This window comes from Ranitomeya imitator, chromosome 4, assembly GCF_032444005.1.
Source record: "Ranitomeya imitator isolate aRanImi1 chromosome 4, aRanImi1.pri, whole genome shotgun sequence".
Taxonomy (NCBI): Eukaryota; Metazoa; Chordata; class Amphibia; order Anura; family Dendrobatidae; genus Ranitomeya; species Ranitomeya imitator.
The window spans coordinates 659,714,260-659,739,237 of NC_091285.1; the positions used below are offsets into that span (position 1 = coordinate 659,714,260).

Genomic DNA, 24,978 nt, shown 5'->3' on the forward strand with positions numbered 1-24,978 from the left:
CTATTACTCCATATATCCTCCCTATATCTCCTCCTATTACTCCATATATCCCCCTATATCTCCTCCTATTACTCCATATATCCTCCCTATATCTCCTCCTATTACTCCATATATCCTCCTATATCTCCTCCTATTACTCCATATATCTTCCTATATCTCCTCCTATTACTCCATATATCCTCCTATATCTCATCCTATTACTCCATATATCCTCCTATATCTCCTCCTATTACTCCATATATCCTCCTATATCTCCTCCTATTACTCCATATATCCTCCTATATCTCCTCCTATTACTCCATATATCCCCCTATATCTCCTCCTATTACTCCATATATCCTCCCTATATCTCCTCCTATTACTCCATATATCCCCCTATATCTCCTCCTATTACTCCATATATCCTCCTATATCTCATCCTATTACTCCATATATCCTCCTATATCTCCTCCTATTACTCCATATATCCTCCTATATCTCCTCCTATTACTCCATATATCCCCCTTTATCTCCTCCTATTACTCCATATATCCTCCCTATATCTCCTCCTATTACTCCATATATCCCCCTATATCTCCTCCTATTACTCCATATATCCCCCTATATCTCCTCCTATTACTCCATATATCCTCCCTGTATCTCCTGCTATTACTCCATATATCCCCCTATATCTCCTCCTATTACTCCATATATCCTCCTATATCTCCTTCTATTACTCCATATATCCTCCCTATATCTCCCCCTATTACTCCATATATCCTCCTATATCTCCTCCTATTACTCCATATATCCTCCTATATCTCCCCCTATTACTCCATATATCCTCCTATATCTCCTCCTATTACTCCATATATCCTCCCTATATCGCCTCCTATTACTCCATATATCCTCCTATATCTCCTCCTATTACTCCATATATCCCCCTATATCTCCTCCTATTACTCCATATATCCTCCTATATCTCCCCCTATTACTCCATATATCCTCCTATATCTCCTCCTATTACTCCATATATCCCCCTATATCGCCTCCTATTACTCCATATATCCTCCTATATCTCCTCCTATTACTCCATATATCCTCCCTATATCGCCTCCTATTACTCCATATATCCCCCTATATCTCCTCCTATTACTCCATATATCCCCCTATATCTCCTCCTATTACTCCATATATCCTCCTATATCTCCTCCTATTACTCCATATATCCTCCTATATCCCCTCCTATTACTCCATATATCCTCCTATATCTCCCCCTATTACTCCATATATCCTCCCTATATCGCCTCCTATTACTCCATATATCCTCCTATATCTCCCCCTATTACTCCATATATCCTCCCTATATCGCCTCCTATTACTCCATATATCCTCCCTATATCTCCTCCTATTACTCCATATATCCTCCTATATCTCCTCCTATTACTCCATATATCCTCCTATATCTCCTCCTATTACTCCATATATCCTCCCTATATCGCCTCCTATTACTCCATATATCCTCCTATATCTCCTCCTATTACTCCATATATCCCCCTATATCTCCTCCTATTACTCCATATATCCTCCCTATATCTCCTCCTATTACTCCATATATCCTCCTATATCTCCTCCTATTACTCCATATATCCTCCCTATATCTCCTCCTATTACTCCATATATCCTCCTATATCTCCTCCTATTACTCCATATATCCTCCTATATCTCCTCCTATTACTCCATATATCCTCAATATATCTCCCCCTATTACTCCATATATCCTCCTATATCTCCTCCTATTACTCCATATATCCTCCTATATCTCCTCCTATTACTCCATATATCCTCCCTATATCTCCTCCTATTACTCCATATATCCTCAATATATCTCCCCCTATTACTCCATATATCCCCCCTATATCTCCTCCTATTACTCCATATATCCTCCTATATCTCCTCCTATTACTCCATATATCCTCCTATATCTCCTCCTATTACTCCATATATCCCCCTATATCTCCTCCTATTACTCCATATATCCTCCCTATATCATAGTAACATAGTAACATAGTTACTAAGGCCGAAAAAAGACATTTGTCCATCCAGTTCAGCCTATATTCCATCATAATAAATCCCCAGATCTACGTCCTTCTACAGAACCTAATAATTGTATGATACAATATTGTTCTGCTCCAGGAAGACATCCAGGCCTCTCTTGAACCCCTCGACTGAGTTCGCCATCACCACCTCCTCAGGCAAGCAATTCCAGATTCTCACTGCCCTAACAGTAAAGAATCCTCTTCTATGTTGGTGCAAAAACCTTCTCTCCTCCAGACGCAAAGAATGCCCCCTTGTGCCCGTCACCTTCCTTGGTATAAACAGATCCTCAGCGAGATATTTGTATTGTCCCCTTATATACTTATACATGGTTATTAGATCGCCCCTCAGTCGTCTTTTTTCTAGACTAAATAATCCTAATTTCGCTAATCTATCTGGGTATTGTAGTTCTCCCATCCCCTTTATTAATTTTGTTGCCCTCCTTTGTACTCTCTCTAGTTCCATTATATCCTTCCTGAGCACCGGTGCCCAAAACTGGACACAGTACTCCATGTGCGGTCTAACTAGGGATTTGTACAGAGGCAGTATAATGCTCTCATCATGTGTATCCAGACCTCTTTTAATGCACCCCATGATCCTGTTTGCCTTGGCAGCTGCTGCCTGGCACTGGCTGCTCCAGGTAAGTTTATCATTAACTAGGATCCCCAAGTCCTTCTCCCTGTCAGATTTACCCAGTGGTTTCCCGTTCAGTGTGTAATGGTGATATTGATTCCCTCTTCCCATGTGTATAACCTTACATTTATCATTGTTAAACCTCATCTGCCACCTTTCAGCCCAAGTTTCCAACTTATCCAGATCCATCTGTAGCAGAATACTATCTTCTCTTGTATTAACTGCTTTACATAGTTTTGTATCATCTGCAAATATCGATATTTTACTGTGTAAACCTTCTACCAGATCATTAATGAATATGTTGAAGAGAACAGGTCCCAATACTGACCCCTGCGGTACCCCACTGGTCACAGCGACCCAGTTAGAGACTATACCATTTATAACCACCCTCTGCTTTCTATCACTAAGCCAGTTACTAACCCATTTACACACATTTTCCCCCAGACCAAGCATTCTCATTTTGTGTACCAACCTCTTGTGCGGCACGGTATCAAACGCTTTGGAAAAATCGAGATATACCACGTCCAATGACTCACCGTGGTCCAGTCTATAGCTTACCTCTTCATAAAAACTGATTAGATTGGTTTGACAGGAGCGATTTCTCATAAACCCATGCTGATATGGAGTTAAACAGTTATTCTCGTTGAGATAATCCAGAATAACATCCCTCAGAAACCCTTCAAATATTTTACCAACAATAGAGGTTAGACTTACTGGCCTATAATTTCCAGGTTCACTTTTAGAGCCCTTTTTGAATATTGGCACCACATTTGCTATGCGCCAGTCCTGCGGAACAGACCCTGTCGCTATAGAGTCACTAAAAATAAGAAATAATGGTTTATCTATTACATTACTTAGTTCTCTTAGTACTCGTGGGTGTATGCCATCCGGACCCGGAGATTTATCTATTTTAATCTTATTTAGCCGGTTTCGCACCTCTTCTTGGGTTAGATTGGTGACCCTTAATATAGGGTTTTCATTGTTTCTTGGGATTTCACCTAGCATTTCATTTTCCACCGTGAATACCGTGGAGAAGAAGGTGTTTAATATGTTAGCTTTTTCCTCGTCATCTACAACCATTCTTTCCTCACTATTTTTTAAGGGGCCTACATTTTCAGTTTTTATTCTTTTACTATTGATATAGTTGAAGAACAGTTTGGGATTAGTTTTACTCTCCTTAGCAATGTGCTTCTCTGTTTCCTTTTTGGCAGCTTTAATTAGTTTTTTAGATAAAGTATTTTTCTCCCTATAGTTTTTTAGAGCTTCAATGGTGCCATCCTGCTTTAGTAGTGCAAATGCTTTCTTTTTACTGTTAATTGCCTGTCTTACTTCTTTGTTTAGCCACATTGGGTTTTTCCTATTTCTAGTCCTTTTATTCCCACAAGGTATAAACCGCTTACACTGCCTATTTAGGATGTTCTTAAACATTTCCCATTTATTATCTGTATTCTTATTTCTGAGGATATTGTCCCAGTCTACCAGATTAAGGGCATCTCTAAGCTGGTCAAACTTTGCCTTCCTAAAGTTCAATGTTTTTGTGACTCCCTGACAAGTCCCCCTAGTGAAAGACAGGTGAAACTGCACAATATTGTGGTCGCTATTTCCTAAATGCCCAACCACCTGCAGATTTGTTATTCTGTCAGGTCTATTAGATAGTATTAGGTCTAAAAGTGCTGCTCCTCTGGTTGGATTCTGCACCAATTGTGAAAGATAATTTTTCTTGGTTATTAGCAGAAACCTGTTGCCTTTATGGGTTTCACAGGTTTCTGTTTCCCAGTTAATATCCGGGTAGTTAAAGTCCCCCATAACCAGGACCTCATTATGGGTTGCAGCTTCATCTATCTGCTTTAGAAGTAGACTTTCCATGCTTTCTGTTATATTTGGGGGTTTGTAACAGACCCCAATGAGAATTTTGTTACCATTTTTCCCTCCATGAATTTCAACCCATATGGACTCGACATCCTCATTCCCTTCGCTAATATCCTCCCTTAAAGTGGACTTTAGACAAGACTTTACATAGAGACAAACCCCTCCTCCTCTCCGATTTTTACGATCCTTTCTAAACAGACTGTAACCCTGTAAGTTAACTGCCCAGTCATAGCTTTCATCTAACCATGTCTCGGTTATTCCCACTATGTCAAAGTTACCTGTAGATATTTCTGCTTCTAGTTCTTCCATCTTGTTTGTCAGGCTTCTGGCGTTTGTGAGCATGCAGTTTAGAGGATTTTGTTTTGTTCCAATCTCCTCACTGTGGATTGTTTTAGAAATGTTCTTACCTCCCTTCTGAGTATGTTTTCCTGGGTCGTCTTTGTTCGAGTCTAATGTTTTTCTTCCCGTCCCCTCTTCTTCTAGTTTAACGCCCTCCTGATGAGTGTAGCGAGTCTTCTGGCGAATGTGTGTTTCCCAGGTTTGTTGAGGTGTAGTCCGTCTCTGGCGAGGAGTCCATCATACCAGTAATTCACACCGTGGTCCAGGAATCCAAATCCTTGTTGTCTGCACCATCGTCTTAGCCAGTTGTTTGCATCAAGGATCCTGTTCCATCTCCTGGTGCCATGCCCGTCTACTGGAAGGATAGAAGAAAAAACTACCTGTGCATCCAGTTCCTTTACTTTCTTCCCCAACTCTTCAAAGTCCTTGCAGATTGTCGGTAGGTCCTTCCTTGCCGTGTCATTGGTGCCAACATGTATCAGAAGAAATGGGTGGACGTCCTTGGAGCTGAAGAGCTTTGGTATCCTATCGGTCACATCCTTGATCATCGCACCTGGAAGGCAGCATACTTCTCTTGCAGTTATGTCCGGTCTGCAGATGGCTGCTTCTGTGCCTCTCAGTAGTGAGTCTCCCACCACCACCACTCTTCGTTGCTTCTTGGCTGTACTTTTTGCTGTCACTTGTTGCTGTGTGCCCTTTTCTTTTTTGCTTGGCTGGGATGGGCTTCGATTCTAGGTGTGGGGGCCATCTGCATCCGCTACAAAGATTTGATGGGGTGCTGAGGGCAGGATGGGGGGGGGGGGGGGTGGGAGAATGGGGAGGAGGCAGGCAGGGTGGGCATCATTGCACTCCATTAGGCTCCAATGTCGTGCACGCAAGTGTGCGCACGAAGTAGGTCGAATGTGTGAAAACCGAGTGGCGCCTAAGTGGTACGCATATGTCGCCTATAACGTGCTGCGAAGACGTGGTAGAATGTGTGCAGCCGTGTGAGCGCGGAGTGGTACGCATGAGTGATCCGCCTAGTAGCACCCCTAGTGGACGCCAATGAGTGAGCCGTGCCTAGAGCTCCGTCGGTAGTACTGTGTGACGCTACAGTGTGAGATTTACTCCATATATCCTCCTATATCGCCTCCTATTACTCCATATATCCTCCTATATCTCCTCCTATTACTCCATATATCCTCCCTATATCTTCCTCCTATTACTCCATATATCCTCCTATATCTCCTCCTATTACTCCATATATCCTCCTATATCTCCTCTATTACTCCATATATCCTCCTATATCTCCTCCTATTACTCCATATATCCTCCTATATCGCCTCCTATTACTCCATATATCCTCCTATATCTCTCTTCTCTATTACCCATATATCCTCCTATATCTCCCATATTTCTCCATATATCCTCCTATATACTCCTCCTATATCTCCAGTGAGCCCAGTGATCCTCCCGATGAATCTAATCCATATATCCTCCTATATCTCCTCCATTCCATATATCCCCCTATGTCGCCTCCTATTACTCCATATATCCTCCTATATCTCCTCCTATTACTCCAGATATCCTCCTATATCTCCCCTATTAGTGTGAGCCGAAGTGGAAGACTGTTCCTCCTAGTTACTCCATAGTAGGCTGTGTGCAGCAGTGTGACGACGCAGTGGCCATTGTGCCTCCTATAGTCTCCCCCTATTACTCCATATATCTCCTATATCTCCTCCTATTACTCCATATAACCTCCTATATCTCCTCCTATTACTCCATATATCCTCCCTATATCTCCTCCTATTACTCCATATATCCTCCTATATCTCCTATATACTCCATATATCTCCCCTCCTATTACTCCATATATCCTCCCTATATCTCCTCCTATTACTCCATATATCCTCCTATATCTCCTCCTATTACTCCATATATCCCCCTATATCTCCTCCTATTACTCCATATATCCTCCCTATATCTCCCCCTATTACTCCATATATCCTCCTATATCTCCTCCTATTACTCCATATATCCTCCCTATATCTCCTCCTATTACTCCATATATCCTCCCTATATCTCCTCCTATTACTCCATATATCCTCCTATATCTCCTCCTATTACTCCATATATCCTCCCTATATCTCCTCCTATTACTCCATATATCCTCCTATATCTCCTCCTATTACTCCATATATCCTCCTATATCTCCTCCTATTACTCCATATATCCTCCCTATATCTCCTCCTATTACTCCATATATCCTCCTATATCTCCTCCTATTACTCCATATATCCTCCCTATATCTCCTCCTATTACTCCATATATCCCCCTATATCTCCTCCTATTACTCCATATATCCTCCCTATATCTCCTCCTATTACTCCATATATCCTCCTATATCTCCTCCTATTACTCCATATATCCTCCTATATCTCCTCCTATTACTCCATATATCCCCCTATATCTCCTCCTATTACTCCATATATCCTCCCTATATCTCCTGCTATTACTCCATATATCCTCCTATATCTCCTCCTATTACTCCATATATCCCCCTATATCTCCTCCTATTACTCCATATATCCTCCCTATATCTCCTCCTATTACTCCATATATCCTCCCTATATCTCCTCCTATTACTCCATATATCCTCCTATATCTCCTCCTATTACTCCATATATCCTCCTATATCCCCTCCTATTACCCCATATATCCCCCTATATCTCCTCCTATTACTCCATATATCCTCCCTATATCTCCTCCTATTACTCCATATATCCTCCCTATATCTCCTCCTATTACTCCATATATCCTCCTATATCTCCTCCTATTACTCCATATATCCTCCCTATATCTCCTCCTATTACTCCATATATCCTCCTATATCTCCTACTATTACTCCATATATCCTCCCTATATCTCCTCCTATTACTCCATATATCCTCCTATATCTCCTCCTATTACTCCATATATCCCCCTATATCTCCTCCTATTACTCCATATATCCTCCTATATCTCCTACTATTACTCCATATATCCTCCCTATATCTCCTCCTATTACTCCATATATCCTCCTATATCTCCTCCTATTACTCCATATATCCCCCTATATCTCTTCCTATTACTCCATATATCCTCCTATATCTCCTCCTATTACTCCATATATCCTCCTATATCTCCTCCTATTACTCCATATATCCTCCCTATATCTCCTCCTATTACTCCATATATCCTCCTATATCTCCTCCTATTACTCCATATATCCTCCTATATCTCCTCCTATTACTCCATATATCCTTCCTATATCTCCTCCTATTACTCCATATATCCCCCTATATCTCCTCCTATTACTCCATATATCCTCCTATATCTCCTCCTATTACTCCATATATCCTCCTATATCTCCTCCTATTACTCCATATATCCCCCTATATCTCCTCCTATTACTCCATATATCCTCCCTATATCTCCTCCTATTACTCCATATATCCTCCCTATATCTCCTCCTATTACTCCATATATCCTCCTATATCTCCTCCTATTACTCCATATATCCTCCTATATCTCCTCCTATTACTCCATATATCCTCCTATATCTCCTCCTATTACTCCATATATCCTCCTATATCTCCTCCTATTACTCCATATATCCTCCTATATCTCCTCCTATTACTCCATATATCCCCCTATATCTCCTCCTATTACTCCATATATCCCCCTATATCTCCTCCTATTACTCCATATATCCTCCTATATCTCCTCCTATTACTCCATATATCCTCCTATATCTCCTTCTATTACTCCATATATCCTCTCTATATCTCCTCCTATTACTCCATATATCCTCCCTATATCTCCTCCTATTACTCCATATATCCTCCTATATCTCCTCCTATTACTCCATATATCCTCCCTATATCTCCTCCTATTACTCCATATATCCTCCCTATATCTCCTCCTATTACTCCATATATCCCCCTATATCTCCTCCTATTACTCCATATATCCTCCCTATATCTCCTCCTATTACTCCATATATCCTCCCTATATCTCCTCCTATTACTCCATATATCCTCCTATATCTCCTCCTATTACTCCATATATCCTCCTATATCTCCTTCTATTACTCCATATATCCTCTCTATATCTCCTCCTATTACTCCATATATCCTCCCTATATCTCCCCCTATTACTCCATATATCCCCCTATATGTCCTCCTATTACTCCATATATCCTCCCTATATCTCCTCCTATTACTCCATATATCTTCCTATATCTCCCCCTATTACTCCATATATCCTCCCTATATCTCCTCCTATTACTCCATATATCCTCCTATATCTCCTCCTATTACTCCATATATCCTCCCTATATCTCCTCTTCTTACTCCATACAGTGGGAGAAATAAGTATTTGATCCCTTGCTGATTTTGTAAGTTTGCCCACTGACAAAGACATGAACAGTCTATAATTTTAAGGGTAGGTTAAATTTAACATTGAGAGATAGAATATCAAAAATAAAATCCAGAAAATCATATTGTATAAATTATATAAATTTATTTGCATGATTTATTATCCTCTTTATTTCTCCTCCTATCTCTTTCTGGTAACTTGCATACCTCTTCTAAGAAAAGTCCTATGTTGTTCCCTCCATTAATTATAGAGTTGTGAATTACTGTCTCCTGCCTGCATGGTTGCACAGGAGTCCATTGTTTCTCCCCTATTACCATGATTCAGCTTTGACCCTAATTTTGCCAAACACTTTCAGGCTGGATTCACATGTGCAGTTTTTGGTGGATTTTTTTGTGAGACAAACACAATACTGGATGGTAAAGAGAAGAGAAACATCAGTCTTTCTAGAAAGCTTTTCCTTCTTTTTGGATCGGCTAATAACTTTTGCTTAAAAAAAAAAAATGCTTAAAAAACTGCACCGAAAACTGCTTATGCGAATGCAGCTAAAATGACAGACGCCTATTGTTTATGATCATAAAATGCGGCACTTACGTGAGGATCATCATTGCACTTCTCTGCCTTTGCCTAGTTTTCCCTGCATGGCATAGAACCATGTTTCGTCTTTCACACTCTTCATATCCGTTCTTTGTTACTTTCCTTTGATCTCTTCTCCTCCTCACTCCTTCGTAGACATGCAATCCTCTCATTCATCCCAGAATTCCTGCCTCTTATATTCCAGGACAAAACGTGGAAATCATACAATGATCTGGTCTCATGGCACTGTAGCTCAGCCAGGTAGCAGGAGAGGCACGTCTGCCTTCTAAATTTCAGTTGTCCTGCCTAGATCTATCTCCACCTCTCACCTAGTGTGCACACACACCTATGTGCCTGCCATGCATGGTGATACTACCCTGCTCAGTCTGTGCATGAGAGTTTCCTAACCCCAGGAGCTACGTTCTTGTCATTCTAAGTGCCCGTTCTCACTGTTCAAGGGTCTTGAAATTGAGACTTTCCTGTCTCAGACTTCATAAGTGTCTATAGGAACTAAGGTTGTCTTGAGACTCTCAAATTTGAGAACATTCTGTTTGCATCAAGAATGAAGTCACACATGCTGTTTTTCTGGCTTTTTTTGTTGTTGCAGGTTTTCCAGATGGGACAACCCATCTACAAGTAATGTGTTCCTCTACGAGACATTTACCTAGCGGAAATTGAAAAAATGTGTAGCACCTACTAAACTCAACCAACTTCCTTCGTAATACATGGACAAGTTGTAACCACCAAAGTGAAAGCCTCTCCTAGTCCAAGTAGGAAAAGTAAAATGTCCTCCAGTAGCGAGGTCCTACATAAGCTTAAAATTAAGTATGGTACCCCTGAAAACCAACAAACTGGCATGGAATAATCATAGTGTCTCAAAATGGAAAAAAAAATGGTTCCTCCAATGAAGAGGTGATCATCAGAGGTCCTTAAAAAATGACTAACCTATCAAGAAATTAAGCATTTTATCGATTCCTCCAAAATCAGTGAGCCAAGTTGTGTAAAAATACTGAAATTTGATCCACCTCTCTCGAATCGAGAAGTAGAGTGTTCTCCAACGATGAGAAGGTCATCACTTATAATTTTCCTAGCTGAAAATAAAGTATTATACACCAGAAATCGAGAGATGAATGAGCCGAGTCCCATCAGATCTAAAGACTCGTTTTGTCCCAAATGGACAAAGAAGGCTCCTACAATGATGAGAAGGTGATCACAGAAGGTCCTAAACAATTGTTACTTGAGATCTATCAAAATCAATGAGTTGGCAGGACACTAACCACCAGAGCTAGGCCGCCCGTATGTCCTAAATGAACCATCCAATGATATGCCACTAAGTTTGTGTTAACACCTTATGATTAAAATATTGACACCACCCTCGTGATATATCTTTGGTAATCAACTTCTGATCATCCTTCCAACAAAATTGCCAAGGTACATCCTTGGTTCTGTTGACTGATTGCTCTGTGCACCTGTGTCTGCCCCAGCCTATCTTGGCTCTGCAGTATGTAGGTCCATTCATGCAGCAGTGGTACAATGGCCATTGTGATGGCATAGTTCACACCTGTTGTATCTCCCTTACAGACTCCTTACCTTTCTTAGGTTTCCTTCTTTGATTTTTTTTCTCAACAGTCGATCCTTTCGGACTTGCAACCCCCAAAATTTCAGACCTGGATAAATCCACAAAATGCAATAAGTGCATCCAAAGAAAGCAGATCTCAGCCCAAGCACATGATCCAGAATAGACCTTCTGTGAATCCGGACAGGTCTTCTTCTGATCTCCTGGGCTGTGTAATGTAGCCTCTTCTGCTCCAAGTCAGCATCTTAGAAACTTGTCAACTTTCCCTCTCCCACTTGCAACTCGCCAAAGTGGGGGGTATTTTGGGGTGTGCTCACTACACCCATGATTCGGTCCCATATTCGCTCTCTTCTTCGCTTTCTCACTCCTTCCCCCTCGTCTCCTTGAAAAACAAAATCCAGATGTTTTCTTCTGCTTTGGCTCTGGGACTTTCTGAGTATAAGAACGGGGAGATAGACCAAGGGAGTGGGTTGGGGAGGCCGTGCTTACGGAAAAAAAGGGAGTGGGGAAAAGGGAAAGAAGAAGAATAGCAATGCTGTATAGCAATATAGCAAAAAGTGACTTTTTTGGTCAGCAGCCTGAAGATAGAAGAGGACTGAGAACTCTACAACTCCTCCTTTCTGTCTCCTCCCTGCACTCATTCGGTGCTTGCCTCCCCCAACATGCTCTTTGTAGGCACACAGTGACTATTCTTTACTATCTAACTAATTATGGAAACTGCAATTTCAGACAAGGCAGCTGCTATATGGGGGGAGGGTCCGGCTGATTTTTTTTTTTCTTCTGGGATCTGTTCTAACCAAGTTTCTTTTTTTGGTTTTGAGGAAGTACATTTTGGGGGCTGCATGAAATCATATAAGCGTAAGGTTCAGCCCGGCCACAAGGTAACTGCTGACGGTGACCGGATTACGGGGTAAAGTGTCACTTCTGTGTATTAACTAAACCTGACAGTGACGCTTCTCGTTGCAGCTCCTGGGTCCCCCCATGCAAAGTCCATACTACAACCCCTGAAGAATAACTAGGCTAGGTTCACACGTCTCGTATTCGGCGCAGGAGTAATATTCGCACAATCTTACAGCACCAGCAAAGTGGATGACGTTGTAACTTCATTTCATCCATACGGTGTGATTTTTGGGGTGCGGAATCCAAACGAAAAATTCCCTTTTTGTCATATTGTTTTTTTATTCTGCACCATGTAAAGATTCGGTGCGGTTTTGCAATTGAAAGGGTGAAATCTGCATCAAATCTGTTCCAAAAATCTGAATGTACTCTGCAGCAAAAAAACTAAAAATATTTTGTGGAAAATCTCCAAATAAGCCACGTGTGAACCCAGCCTTAGATTAGAATCCATTTTGAGTGAATACCAGCGTTAATGGTCTAAGGGAGGAACGTTTCTTCTGGAGAGTGTCAAGCTGGTGTATGGAGACTTATAGGCCATGCACTTCTCTTCTGGGAATTTAAATATGGAATGTTTCTCATTGTGGACAGTGCCAAGCAAGAGTAAGGAGACTTATAGGCCGTGCACTTCTCTTCTGGGAATTTAAATATGGAATGTTTCTCATTGTGAACAGCGCCAAGCAAGAGTAAGGAGACTTATAGGCCATGCACTTCTCTTCGGGGAATTTAAATATGAAATGTTTCTTATTGTGGACAGTGCCAAGCAAGAGTAAGGAGACTTATAGGCCATGCACTTCTCTTCGGGGAATTTAAATATGAAATGTTTCTCATTGTGGACAGTGCCAAGCAAGAGTAAGGAGACTTATAGGCCGTGCAATTATCTTGTGGGAATTTAAAATGGAACGTTTCTCATTGTGGACAGTGCCAAGCAAGAGTAAGGAGACTTATAGGCCGTGCACTTCTCTTCGGGGAATTAAAACATGAAATGTTTCTCATTGTGGACAGTGCCAAGCAAGAGTAAGGAGACTTATAGGCCATGCACTTCTCTTCGGGGAATTTAAATATGAAATGTTTCTCATTGTGGACAGTGCCAAGCAAGAGTAAGGAGACTTATAGGCCATGCACTTCTCTTCGTGGAATTTAAATATGAAATGTTTCTCATTGTGGACAGTGCCAAGCAAGAGTAAGGAGACTTATAGGCCGTGCAATTATCTTGTGGGAATTTAAATATGGAACGTTTCTCCTTGTGGACAGTTCCAAGCCAGAGTAAGGAGACTTATAGGCCGTGCAGTGCTCCTCGAGGAATTTAAATATCCAAATTTGCATATATAAATTCCCAGAAGAGCATTGCATGGCCTTTAAGTGTCCTTAGTAGGGCATAAAACGTCACTCTACTTAAAAAATAATAAGATGCACTGATAGGAGATCACTACACACTTAAAAAATACACTCTCCACAAGCATAAATAAATTCCCAGAGGAGTATTGCCTGATCTAAAAGTCTCCTCACGCTGGTTTTAGCTCTCCACAAGGAGAAATGTTCTCCTGTAGACTCCCAGTCAGAGACCTCTCACTTAGCCAAATCACATCTCCTGCTTTGCACTGATGAGGGGCAAACACCACGAAACACGTGTCTGCAAATGAAGTTTCTGGTTTGGTTTCTTATCCTGAGTCATGTGGAAAAGCTCATTGAAGGGTCGATATTGATTTTTAGGATCTCTGCTTCCAGTAGGTGACGCTAGAGATGAAGTCTTCTTTCTCTCTGAAGAGACTATTTGCATACCGGTGTTGATGCAATTTATGGGCTTGTTAGGATATGTTCCCATGGGGCGTATACTCAGAGATTTTTTTTTCCATACAGGTTTTCTCTGCAGAAAATCTTTTTCATATTACAGTAGTAGCAGACGCTACAGATGCAAAATTTGGAGGATTTGCTGCTGATTCTCCACTGCAGAAATTCTGCGTAGGAACATGCAGTGCCTGCAGGGGTCAATGCACATGGCTCCTATTTGCTGTGAATTTTGTTGCGTTAAATTCTGCTACTGCCCCGGTCGTCTGAAAGAACCCCATTGAGGTGGATTCCAAAATCTGCACAGTGCGACCATTTACACGTATACTATTTCTGCGACGTGTAGATGACACATACGTATAGATTTTATAGCGGAAAATCTCCATCAAATGTGCACCCTTATTTCACATTTATCTTTATATCTACACTGGTGAAGCCATAAAGTAAAATAAAACCATAAGAGTGAGCAGCCTGCATGGTCTGAATGTGCCACCATCACCTGCAGTATCTCCGGTCTTGTCTCCCATCGAGCCCATCTGGGACATCATTGGTCAGTGATTGCACAGGAGCTGCCAGCAGAGGAGCTTGATGATTTCCCAAGTGCATTCAGCACATCAGAACCTTCCTCAGACGACCATTAAAGGGAACCTGTCACCCCGAAATTCGCGGGTGAGGTAAGCCCACCGGCATCAGGGGCTTATCTACAGCATTCTGTAATGCTGTAGATAAGCCCCCGATGTTACCTGAAAGAGGAGAAAAAGACGTTAGATTATACTCACCCAGGGGCGGTCCTGCTGCTGGTCAGGTCGGATGGGCGTCTCTGGTCCGCTGCGGCGCCTCCCATCTTCATTACAAGACGTCCTCTTCTGATCTTCAGCCACGGCTCCGGCGCAGGCGTACTTTGTCTGCCCTGTTGAGGGCAGAGGATAGTACTGCAGTGCGCAGGTGCCGGAAAGGTCAGAGGCCCGGCGCCTGCGCACTGCAGTACTTTGTCTGCCCTCAACAGGGCAGAGCAAAGTACGCCTGCGCCGGAGCCGTGGCTGAAGATCAGAAGAGGACGTCTTGTAATGAAGATAGGAGGCGCCGCAGCGGACCAGAGACGCCCGTTTGACCTGACCAGCAGCAGGACCGCCCCTGGGTGAGTATAATATAACGTCTTTTTCTCATCTTTCAGGTAACATCGGGGGCTTATCTACAGCATTACAGAATGCTGCAGATAAGCCCCTGATGCCGGTGGGCTTACCTCACCCGCGATTTTCGGGGTGACAGGTTCCCTTTAATAACCTCAGTGATAGTGCTGGGATTTCTGCATACTCCATACTGAATGAAGCAAGATTTAAAAAAAAAAAATTGCTTCCATGTTATTTAATTTGCATATCATTAACATTTCTATCCATCCTGTGATTTCCATAATTCTCACGACTCTTTCTTCTGGGTTTTGCAATTTCTCAATTTGCTTGAGAAAGTTTCTATTATGAGACCAAAACGTTGCCACGTGGGCTAATGAAAAGTCCTATGTTTTTTCATATCTGATTGGAGTGCTGCTTACTTTTCTTAATATATTGTATTGGATCAGAGGGTGGGGGTCCAAAAAGCTTTGTTCCCATATTGTACAATTTTAGTGCAGCTCCATTATATTTAGATGGATAGATAGAAAATAGATAGATGATAGGTAATAGATAGATAATACATGATAGATCGATAATAGATAGATAATAAATAAATAGATAGATAATAGATAGATAGTAGATAGGTAGATATAGAGATGATAGAAAGATAATAGATAGATAATAGATAGATGATAGATAATAGATAGATAGATAATAGATAGATAATTGATAGATAATAGATAGATAGATAGATGATAGATAGATAGATAGATAGATAGATGATAGATAATAGATGATAGATAATAGATAGATAGATAATAGATAGATAATTGATAGATAATAGATAGATAGATAGATGATAGATAGATAGATAGATAATAGATAGATAGATGATAGATAATAGATAGATAGATAATAGATGATAGATAGATAATAGATAGATGATAGATAGATAGATAGATGATAGATAGATAGATAGATGATAGATAGATAGATGATAGATAATAGATAGATAGATAGATAGATAGATAATTGATAGATAATAGACAGATAGATAATAATAGATAGATAGATAATTGATAGATAATAGATGATAGATAGATAATAGATAGATAGATAGATAGATGATAGATAGATAGATGATAGATAGATAGATAGATGATAGATAGATAGATAGATAGATAGATAGATAGATAGATAGATAATTGATAGATAATAGACAGATAGATAATAATAGATAGATAGATAATTGATAGATAATAGATGATAGATAGATAATAGATAGATAGATAGATAGATAGATAGATAGATAGATGATAGATAGATAATGGATAGATAGATAGATAGATAGATAGATAGATGATAGATAGATAGATGATAGATAATTCATAGATAATAGATAGATAGATAGATAATTGATAGATAATAGACAGATAGATAATAATAGATAGATAGATAATTGATAGATAATAGATGATAGATAGATAATAGATAGATAGATAGATGATAGATAGATAGATATAGGTTGTTCCAAGGAACGCTCTGATATCAAACGTGGTCAAGGTCAGTTTGTGAAATTTCTTCCCTCTTGGATGTTCCACCATCACATGTGAGTGGTATTAATAACCCCTTAACGGCCAGGTGTATTTCAGATTTTGTGTTTTCGTCTTTTTTCGCTCCCCTCCTTCCCAGAGCCATAACTTTTTTTTTTTTTCCGTCAATATGGCCTTGTGAAGGCTTGTTTTTTGTGGAACGAGTTGTACTTTTGAACGACACTATTGGTTTTACCATGTCATGTACTGGAAAACAGGAAAAAAATTCCAAGTGTGTTGAAATTACAAAAAGAGTGCAATCCCACACTTGTTGTTTGCTTGGCTTTTTTGCTAGATTCACTAAATGCTAAAACTGAGCTGCCATTATGATTCTCCAGGTCATTATGAGTTCATAGACACCAAACATCTGATTTCCACGTTAATTCCACGTTAGCGGCCCGACCTTACACCCAGGAGGCATAGTGGCAACTTGTGGTGGCTGGGGCGTCTCTAGGGTCCCTGTAAAAAAGCCTCAGGCCATCAGTCATACGGGTTTGTCCTATCCATACCATTTCGGGGACAGAGAGAAAGAGACAGAACACCTAGAACACTGACATCAGTTGTGAGGACCTCAACGAGAAGCTCAGCAGGGAGGTACTACAACACTCAGGCGCTAGAGGAAGGCTAGTGATTTCCACGTGGATAAGGGGACTCTGGATTTGCCTTCAGACTGGCCGGACTCTGCCTGCCCTGTGGTCTGTCCTCTGGACTGTGGATGCTGAAGCCTTCAGTAAAAAGGTAAAGAGACTGAAACCTTGTGTCCTCGTTCTTCACTGCGCCACCCAGCATCCACCATTTACCATCCACCATCTACACACTGGGAAGCCCTGGGGACATACTTCACCTGTGGGAAGGTATACCATCTAGCTACCATAACATCACCCCAGCGGACCCCTAAGCAGCGTCGGTCACCCTGACCGAGTACCACAGGTGGCGTCACGAACACTATCCCTTTAAAGACCTTTCCCCAATTTAAAACGGACGTCCTCTAGGGCCACGGACCGGGTCAGCCACCACGTGACATCCCTGACGAGAACAGAAGGGCCTGGATCCGAGTACCCCACTGCCCTACTGGGAGGGCGATCCAGTAGCGTCTCCATTTTTCGTGATCTGGGGTCGGGTGAGGGATTATTTTTTGCTGTCAGATAATACTCAGTTTCTTCCTGAAAATGATCGCAAACACAAATTATTTGGTATTATTATCTTCATTTAATTTGTCTTAAATGAAAAAACACAAGAGAATGAAGCAAAAAGCAAAACATTGATCATTTCACACAAAACTCCAAAAATGGGCCAGACAAAAGTATTGGCACCCTCAGCCTAATACTTGGTTGCACAACCTTTAGCCAAAATAACTGTGACCAACCACTTCCAGTAACCATCAATGAGTTTCTTACAATGCTCTGCTGGAATTTTAGACCATTGTTCTTTGGCAAACTGCTCCAGGTCCCTGATATTTGAAGGCTGCCTTCTCCAAACTGCCGTTTTTAGATCTCTCCACAGGTGTTCTATGGGATTCAGGTCTGGACTCATTGCTGGCCACCTTAGAAGTCTCCAGTGCTTTCTCTCAAACCTTTTTCTAGTGCATTTTGAAGTGTGTTTTGGGTCATTGTCCTGCTGGAAGACCCATGACCTCTGAGGGAGACCCAGCTTTCTCACACTGGGCCCTACATTATGCTGCAAAATTTGTTGGTAGTCTTCAGACTTCATAATGCCATGCACACGGTCAAGCAGTCCAGTGCCAGAGGCAAAGCAACCCCAAAACATCAGGGAACCTCCGCCATGTTTGACTGTAGGGACCGTGTTCTTTTCTTTGAATGACTTTTTTTCTCCTGTAAACTCTATGTTGATGCCTTTGCCTAAAAAGCTCTACTTTTGTCTCATCTGACCAGAGAACATTCTTCCAAAACATTTTAGGCTTTTTAAGGTAAGTTTTGGCAACCTCCAGCCTGGCTTTTTTATGTCTCGGGGTAAGAAGTGGGGTCTTCCTGGGTCTCCTACTATACAGTCCCTTTTCATTCAAACGCCGACGGATAGTACGGGTTGACACTGTTGTACCCTCGGACTGCAGGGCAGCTTGAACTTGTTTGGACGTTAGTCGAGGTTCTTTATCCAACATCCGCACAATCTTGCGTTGAAATCTCTTGTCAATTTTTCTTTTCCGTCCACATCTAGGGAGGTTAGCCACAGTGCCATGGGCTTTACACTTCTTGATGACACTGCGCACGGTAGACACAGGAACATTCAGGTCTTTGGAGATGGACTTGAGATTGCTCATGCTTCCTCACAATTTGTTTCTCAAGTCCTCAGACAGTTCTTTGGTCTTCTTTCTTTTCTCCATGCTCAATGTGGTACACACAAGGACACAGGACAGAGGCTGAGTCAACTTTAATCCATGTCAACTGGCTGCAAGTGTGATTTAGTTATTGCCAACACCTGTTAGGTGCCACAGGTAAGTTACAGGTGCTGTTAATTACACAAATGAGGCTACGTTCAGACTAGCGTTGTGTGCCGCTGCATCGGCGACGCAACGCACAATGCATGCAAAAACGCGGCAAAACGCACGCAAAAACGCTGCGTTTTGCGACGCGTGCGTCGTTTTTTGCCGAAAATCGGACGCAAGAAAAATGCAACTTGTTGCGTTTTCTTGGTCCGACGCTTGCGGCAAAAAAGACGCATTTGTCACAAAACGCAACAAACAAAAACGCATGCGTCCCCCATGTTAAACATAGGGGCGCATGACGCGTGCGTCGCCGCTGCGTCGCCCGACGCTAACCCGACGCACACTAGCACAACGCTAGTCTGAACGTAGCCTTAGAGAAGCATCACATGATTTTTCGAACAGTGCCAATACTTTTGTCCACCCCCTTTTTTATGTTTGGTGTGGAATTATGTCCCATTTGGCTTTAGGACAATTCTTTTCGTGTTTTTTCATTTAAGACAAATTAAATGAAGATAATAATAACAAAGAATTTGTGTTTGCAATCATTTTCAGGAAGAAAATGAGTATTATCTGACAGAATTGCAGGGGTGTCAATACTTTTGGCCATGACTGTAGGATGGGAGATCAGGAAAGCTTCTATAGTGTAAAGTGTCCTTAAAAATTGACGGCTGTGGACTGTGATGAGTCTTCATAGTAACACTGGTGTTGTTTGTCCTGTTATTGTCACCACTTGATTGCGGCGTTTGCTGAGATGACAGGGGCGACGTCTCAGGAAGTCCTGGTGACCTGTGCGGCGTCTATTGTGGAAAGCATCACAGGACGAGTTGTAGTCTTGCATTTCCATCAGGCGTCCTCGGCACAGATCTCACTCGTGTGGTTATTTCTACTTCAGGATTGGTCTTGTTTTCACTTTGTTACTAGTTTATTAAGCTGAGAAAAAGGCAAATTTTTGGAGTCGATGCCCCCACTCACCTTTGTATTCACCTTTTTTTATGTCTTGTGGTATTAGTTGCCGTTTTTCCCCTCAGATTCTTCAAAAATGGCGCACACGATTCATGAATTCGGAGCAAAGTAAAAAAATGTTTTTTTTGTCTTTCTTGAATTGTTTTGCGCCAACGATTGCACGGTTGGCAAATGGCGCAAATACTGCACAAAAAAGTGGTGTACTCAAAAAAAACACCAGTGTGGATGCTGGAAAAGAGTTGCGTCAAATTTTGAGACTTGTTATGAATCATCCAAAGCAGAATACAAAAACCCCCAGTAGAGGACACATAAAATAGATTTAGAAAAAGGCGGAAATAGAATAATGAATTTGGTGCAAACATAAAAAAGGCGCAAAACAAAGAAAACTAAACAAAAAAACAGGAGCAAAGGCAATGATGGGGCCTATTTGTCTAGAGGCAAGGAAACGGCTAGAGAAATTCTTATCACATTTTTAGGAATTAGCTGAGCTGTATGAAATCACAGGCAGGAAAGGCAGCAGCCATTTTGGGTTGATTCTGGATAGTGAGAGGACGTCACAGGTCAGAGCTTATCCAGCTAATAGGAGCATAGGCAGACTGTGGATGCCAAAATATAAAGTTCATATATACTCCAATAAAACCTATATAAAAATCTGAGCATTGTTATAAATACACTACACTAACTTCTAGTGATTCTATTTTACCCTTCAGAGCTGCATTTGGAGCGCCCCCAAGGGCCGTGGGGTACTCGGAGCCGGGCCCCTTCAGTTCTCGGTGGGGACGTCACGGTGGCGGACCCAGTCCGTGGCCCTCGGGAGGTCCGTTGAAGTTGTGGGGGAAAGGTTTTTAAAGGGATAATGTCCGTGACGCCACCTGTGGTATTCGGTCAGGGTGACCGACGCTGCTTAGGGGTCCCCTGGGGTGATGTTATGGCAGCTAGATGGTATACCTTCCCACAGGTGAAGTGTATCCCCAGGGCTTCCCAGAGTGTAGATGGTGGATGATGTAAGGCGCGGTGAATAACGAGGACACAAGGTTGCAGTCTCTTTACCTTTAGTGAAGGCTTCAGCATCCACAGTCCAGGGTAGGGACCACAGGGTAGGCAGAGTCCGGCCAGTCTGAAGGCAAATCCAGAGTCCCCTTATCCAGGTGGAATTCAATAGCCTTCCTCTAGTGCCTGGGCGTTGTAGTCCCTCCCTGCTGAGCAACTCGGTAAGGTCCTCACAACTATTGTGGATGTTAAGTCTCTTCTCTCTGTCCCCCTGACGGATAGGACAAACCCGTATGACTGGTGGCCTGAGGCTTTTTATAGGGACCCTAGAGACGCCTCGGCCTCCACAAGTTGCCACCGTGCCTCCTGGGTATATGGTCGGGCAGTCAACGTGGAATCAACTGTCCTGCCAGTCTCTGAAGTAACAGCAGAGAGATCATTGCTCCCTCAGTGTTCTGGCTACCGGTACTGCGCTTCAGAAGGAAGCAGCCTGCTTCTAGCTGGTCTCCCTCTGATATTCCTCTCCTTTTTGCTATGACTTCATTGCTCACTCACTGCAACACAATTCCTTTCAAAGTCTCTTTCTTGGGATGCTGCCGCATGGGATGCAGGCGCAGCTCCGTGTACCCTCGCCTTCCGCAGGCCGCAGTCTGGAGCTGTCTGGAACCCACTCCAACCAGCCTCTGCCAAACTCGGTCAGGACTCACTGACTATCTCCTACTCCCTCCAGTCAGCTTCTGTCTAAATTCCTAACCAACCCACCAGTTTTACCTAAGTGTGAGGAGTGCCCTAATAGATAGAAGCATGGCTCCCCCTGGCGGACTGGAGTGTGAAGTGTGTTTTGTGGTTGTGATACCTGGACAGATGATCTCCTTCATTGCCTCCAGACGTAACATCACTCCCCCCTGGGGGAAGAATAACATTACTGCAACGACCAGGACTCTGGGGCTCTGCACATTCACAACTCGACAGAATTTAGATGCAGTAGGAACCCAGGAGGAGTACAGTGGGGGAAAAAAGTATTTAGTCAGCCACCAATTGTGCAAGTTCTCCCACTTAAAAAGATGAGAGAGGCCTGTAATTGACATCATAGGTAGAGCACAACTATGAGAGTCAAAATGAGGAAACAAATCCAGAAAATCACCTTGTCTGATTTGGCAAGATTTATTTTGCAAATTATGGTGGAATATAAGGATTTGGTCACCTAAAAACATGCAAGATTTCTGGCTCCTTCAAACTTTCGTCAAAGAATGCTCCCTTTGCAGCAATTCCAGCATTGCAGACCTTTGGCATTCTAGCAGTTAATTTGCTGAGGTAATCTGGAGAAATTTCACCCCATGTTTCCAGAAGCCTGTCCCACAAGTTGGTTTGGCTTGATGGGCACTTTTTGCTTACCATACAATCAGGCTGCTCCCACAACAGCTCAATGGGGTTGAGATCTGGTGACTGCGCTGGCCACTCCATTACAGATAGAATACCAGCTGCCTGCTTCTTCCCTAAATAGTTCTTGCATAATTTGGAGGTGTGCTTTGGGTCATTGTCCTGTTGTAGGATGAAATTTGCTCCAATCAAGCGCTGTCCACAGGGTATGGCATGGCGATGCAAAATGAGTAATAGCTAGTGTTGAGCGATACCGTCCAATACTTGAAAGTATCGGTATCGGATAGTATCGGCCGATACCCGAAAAATATCGGATATCGCCGATACCGATATCCGATACCAATACAAGTCAATGGGACATCAAGTATCGGAAGGTATTCTCATGGTTCCCAGGGTCTGAAGGAGAGGAAACTCTCCTTCAGGCCCTGGGATCCATAGGGATGTGTAAAATAAAGAATTAAAATAAAAAATATTGATATATTTACCTCTCCGGCGGCCCCTGAACTCAGCGCGGGTAACCGGCAGGCTTCTTTGTTCAAAATCAGCGCTTTTAGGACCTGAGAATCACGTCCCGGCTTCTGATTGGTCGCGGGCCGCCCATGTGACCGCCACGCGACCAATCACAAGCCGCGACGTCACCGCAAGCTATTAGCGCGCTCATTTTTGAAAAATGAGCGCGTTAATGACTTTCAAAGACGTAGCGGCTTGTGATTGGTCGCGGCCACGCGACCAATCACAAGCCGCGACGTCACCGCAAGCTATTAACGCGCTCATTTTTAAAAATGAGCGCGTTAATGGCTTTCAAAGACGTAGCGGCTTGTGATTGGTCGCGTGGCCGCGACCAATCACTACCCGCTACGTCTTTGAAAGCCATTAACGCGCTCATTTTTAAAAATGAGCGCGTTAATAGCTTGCGGTGACGTCGCGGCTTGTGATTGGTCGCGTGGCGGTCACATGGGCGGCCCGCGACCAATCAGAAGCCGGGACGTGATTCTCAGGTCCTAAAAGCGCTGATTTTGAACAACGAAGCCTGCCGGTTACCCGCGGACTCACCAGGGGCCGCCGGAGAGGTAAATATATCAATATTTTTTATTTTAATTCTTTATTTTACACATCTCTATGTATCCGATACCGATACCCGATACCACAAAAGTATCGGATCTCGGTATCGGAATTCCGATACCGCAAGTATCGGCCGATACCCGATACTTGCGGTATCGGAATGCTCAACACTAGTAATAGCCTTCTTTATTCAAACTCCCTTTTATCTTGTACAAATCTCCCACTTTACCAGCATCAAAGCAACTCCAGACCATCACTTTACCTCCACCATGCTTGACAGATGGCGTCAGGCACTCTTCCAACATCTTTTCAGTTGTTCTGCATCTCACACTTTTTTCCAATCTTCCTCTGTCCAATGTCTGTGTTCTTTTGCCCATATTAATCTTTTCCTTTTATTAGCCAGTCTCAGATATGGCTTTTTCTTTGCCACTCTGCCCTGAAAGCCAGCATCCCAGAGTCACCTCTTCACTGTAGACATTGACACTGGCGTTTTGTGTGTACTATTTAATGAAGCTGCCAGTTGAGGACCTGTGAGGCGTCGATTTCTCAAACTACAGACTCTAATGTACTTGTCTCGTTGCTCAGTTGTGCAGCGGGGCCTCCCACTTCTCTTTCTACTCTGGTTAGAGCCTGTTTGTGCTCTCCTCTGAAGGGAGTAGTACACACCGTTGTAGGAAATCTTCAGTTTCTTGGCAATTTCTCACCTGGAATAGCCTTCATTTCTAAGAACAAGAATAGACTGTTGAGTTTTACATGAAAGTTCTTTTTTTCTGGCCATTTTGAGAGTTTAATGTAACAAACAAATATAATGCTCCAGATTCTCAACTAGCTCAAAGGAAGGTCTGGTTTATAGCTTCTCTAATCAGCCAAACTGTTTTCAGCTGTGCTAGTATACTTGCACAAGGGTTTTCAAGGGTATTCTAACCATCCATTAGTCTTTTTACACAGTTAGCAAACACAAAGTACCATAAGAACACTGGAGTGATGGTTGCTGGAAATGGGCCTCTATATACCTATGAAGATATTGCATTACAAACCAGACGTTTGCAGCTAGAATAGTCATTTACAACATTAACAATGTATATAGTGTATTTCTGAATCATTTAATGTTAGCTTCATTGGAAAGAACTGTGCTTTTCTTTAAAAATTAAGGACACTTCTAAGTGACCCTAAACTTTGGAACGGTAGTGTATATATATATATATATATATATATATATATGTATATATATATAAACTATTATTATTATTATTTAAATACTGTATATTCAGGAACTATCTACTGTAGAGTGTA

The 24,978-nt window shown here is 42.2% G+C and overlaps 1 protein-coding gene across 2 annotated transcripts in view; it reads right to left on the bottom strand.

Annotated features, from left to right (window-relative positions):
• S1PR2 (sphingosine-1-phosphate receptor 2) overlaps window positions 1-12,013 on the bottom strand; it is an 87,731-nt gene extending 75,718 nt beyond the window's left edge. The window contains exon 1 of one of the 2 annotated variants that reach the window (XM_069767077.1): window positions 11,479-12,013. The gene's annotated coding sequence lies outside the window, so the exon portion shown is untranslated. Of the gene's footprint in view, window positions 1-9,906; window positions 10,624-11,478 lie in introns of those variants that run through there. The other variant, XM_069767078.1, reaches the window with a different exon arrangement.
• Between the last annotated feature and the right edge of the window lie 12,965 nt (window positions 12,014-24,978).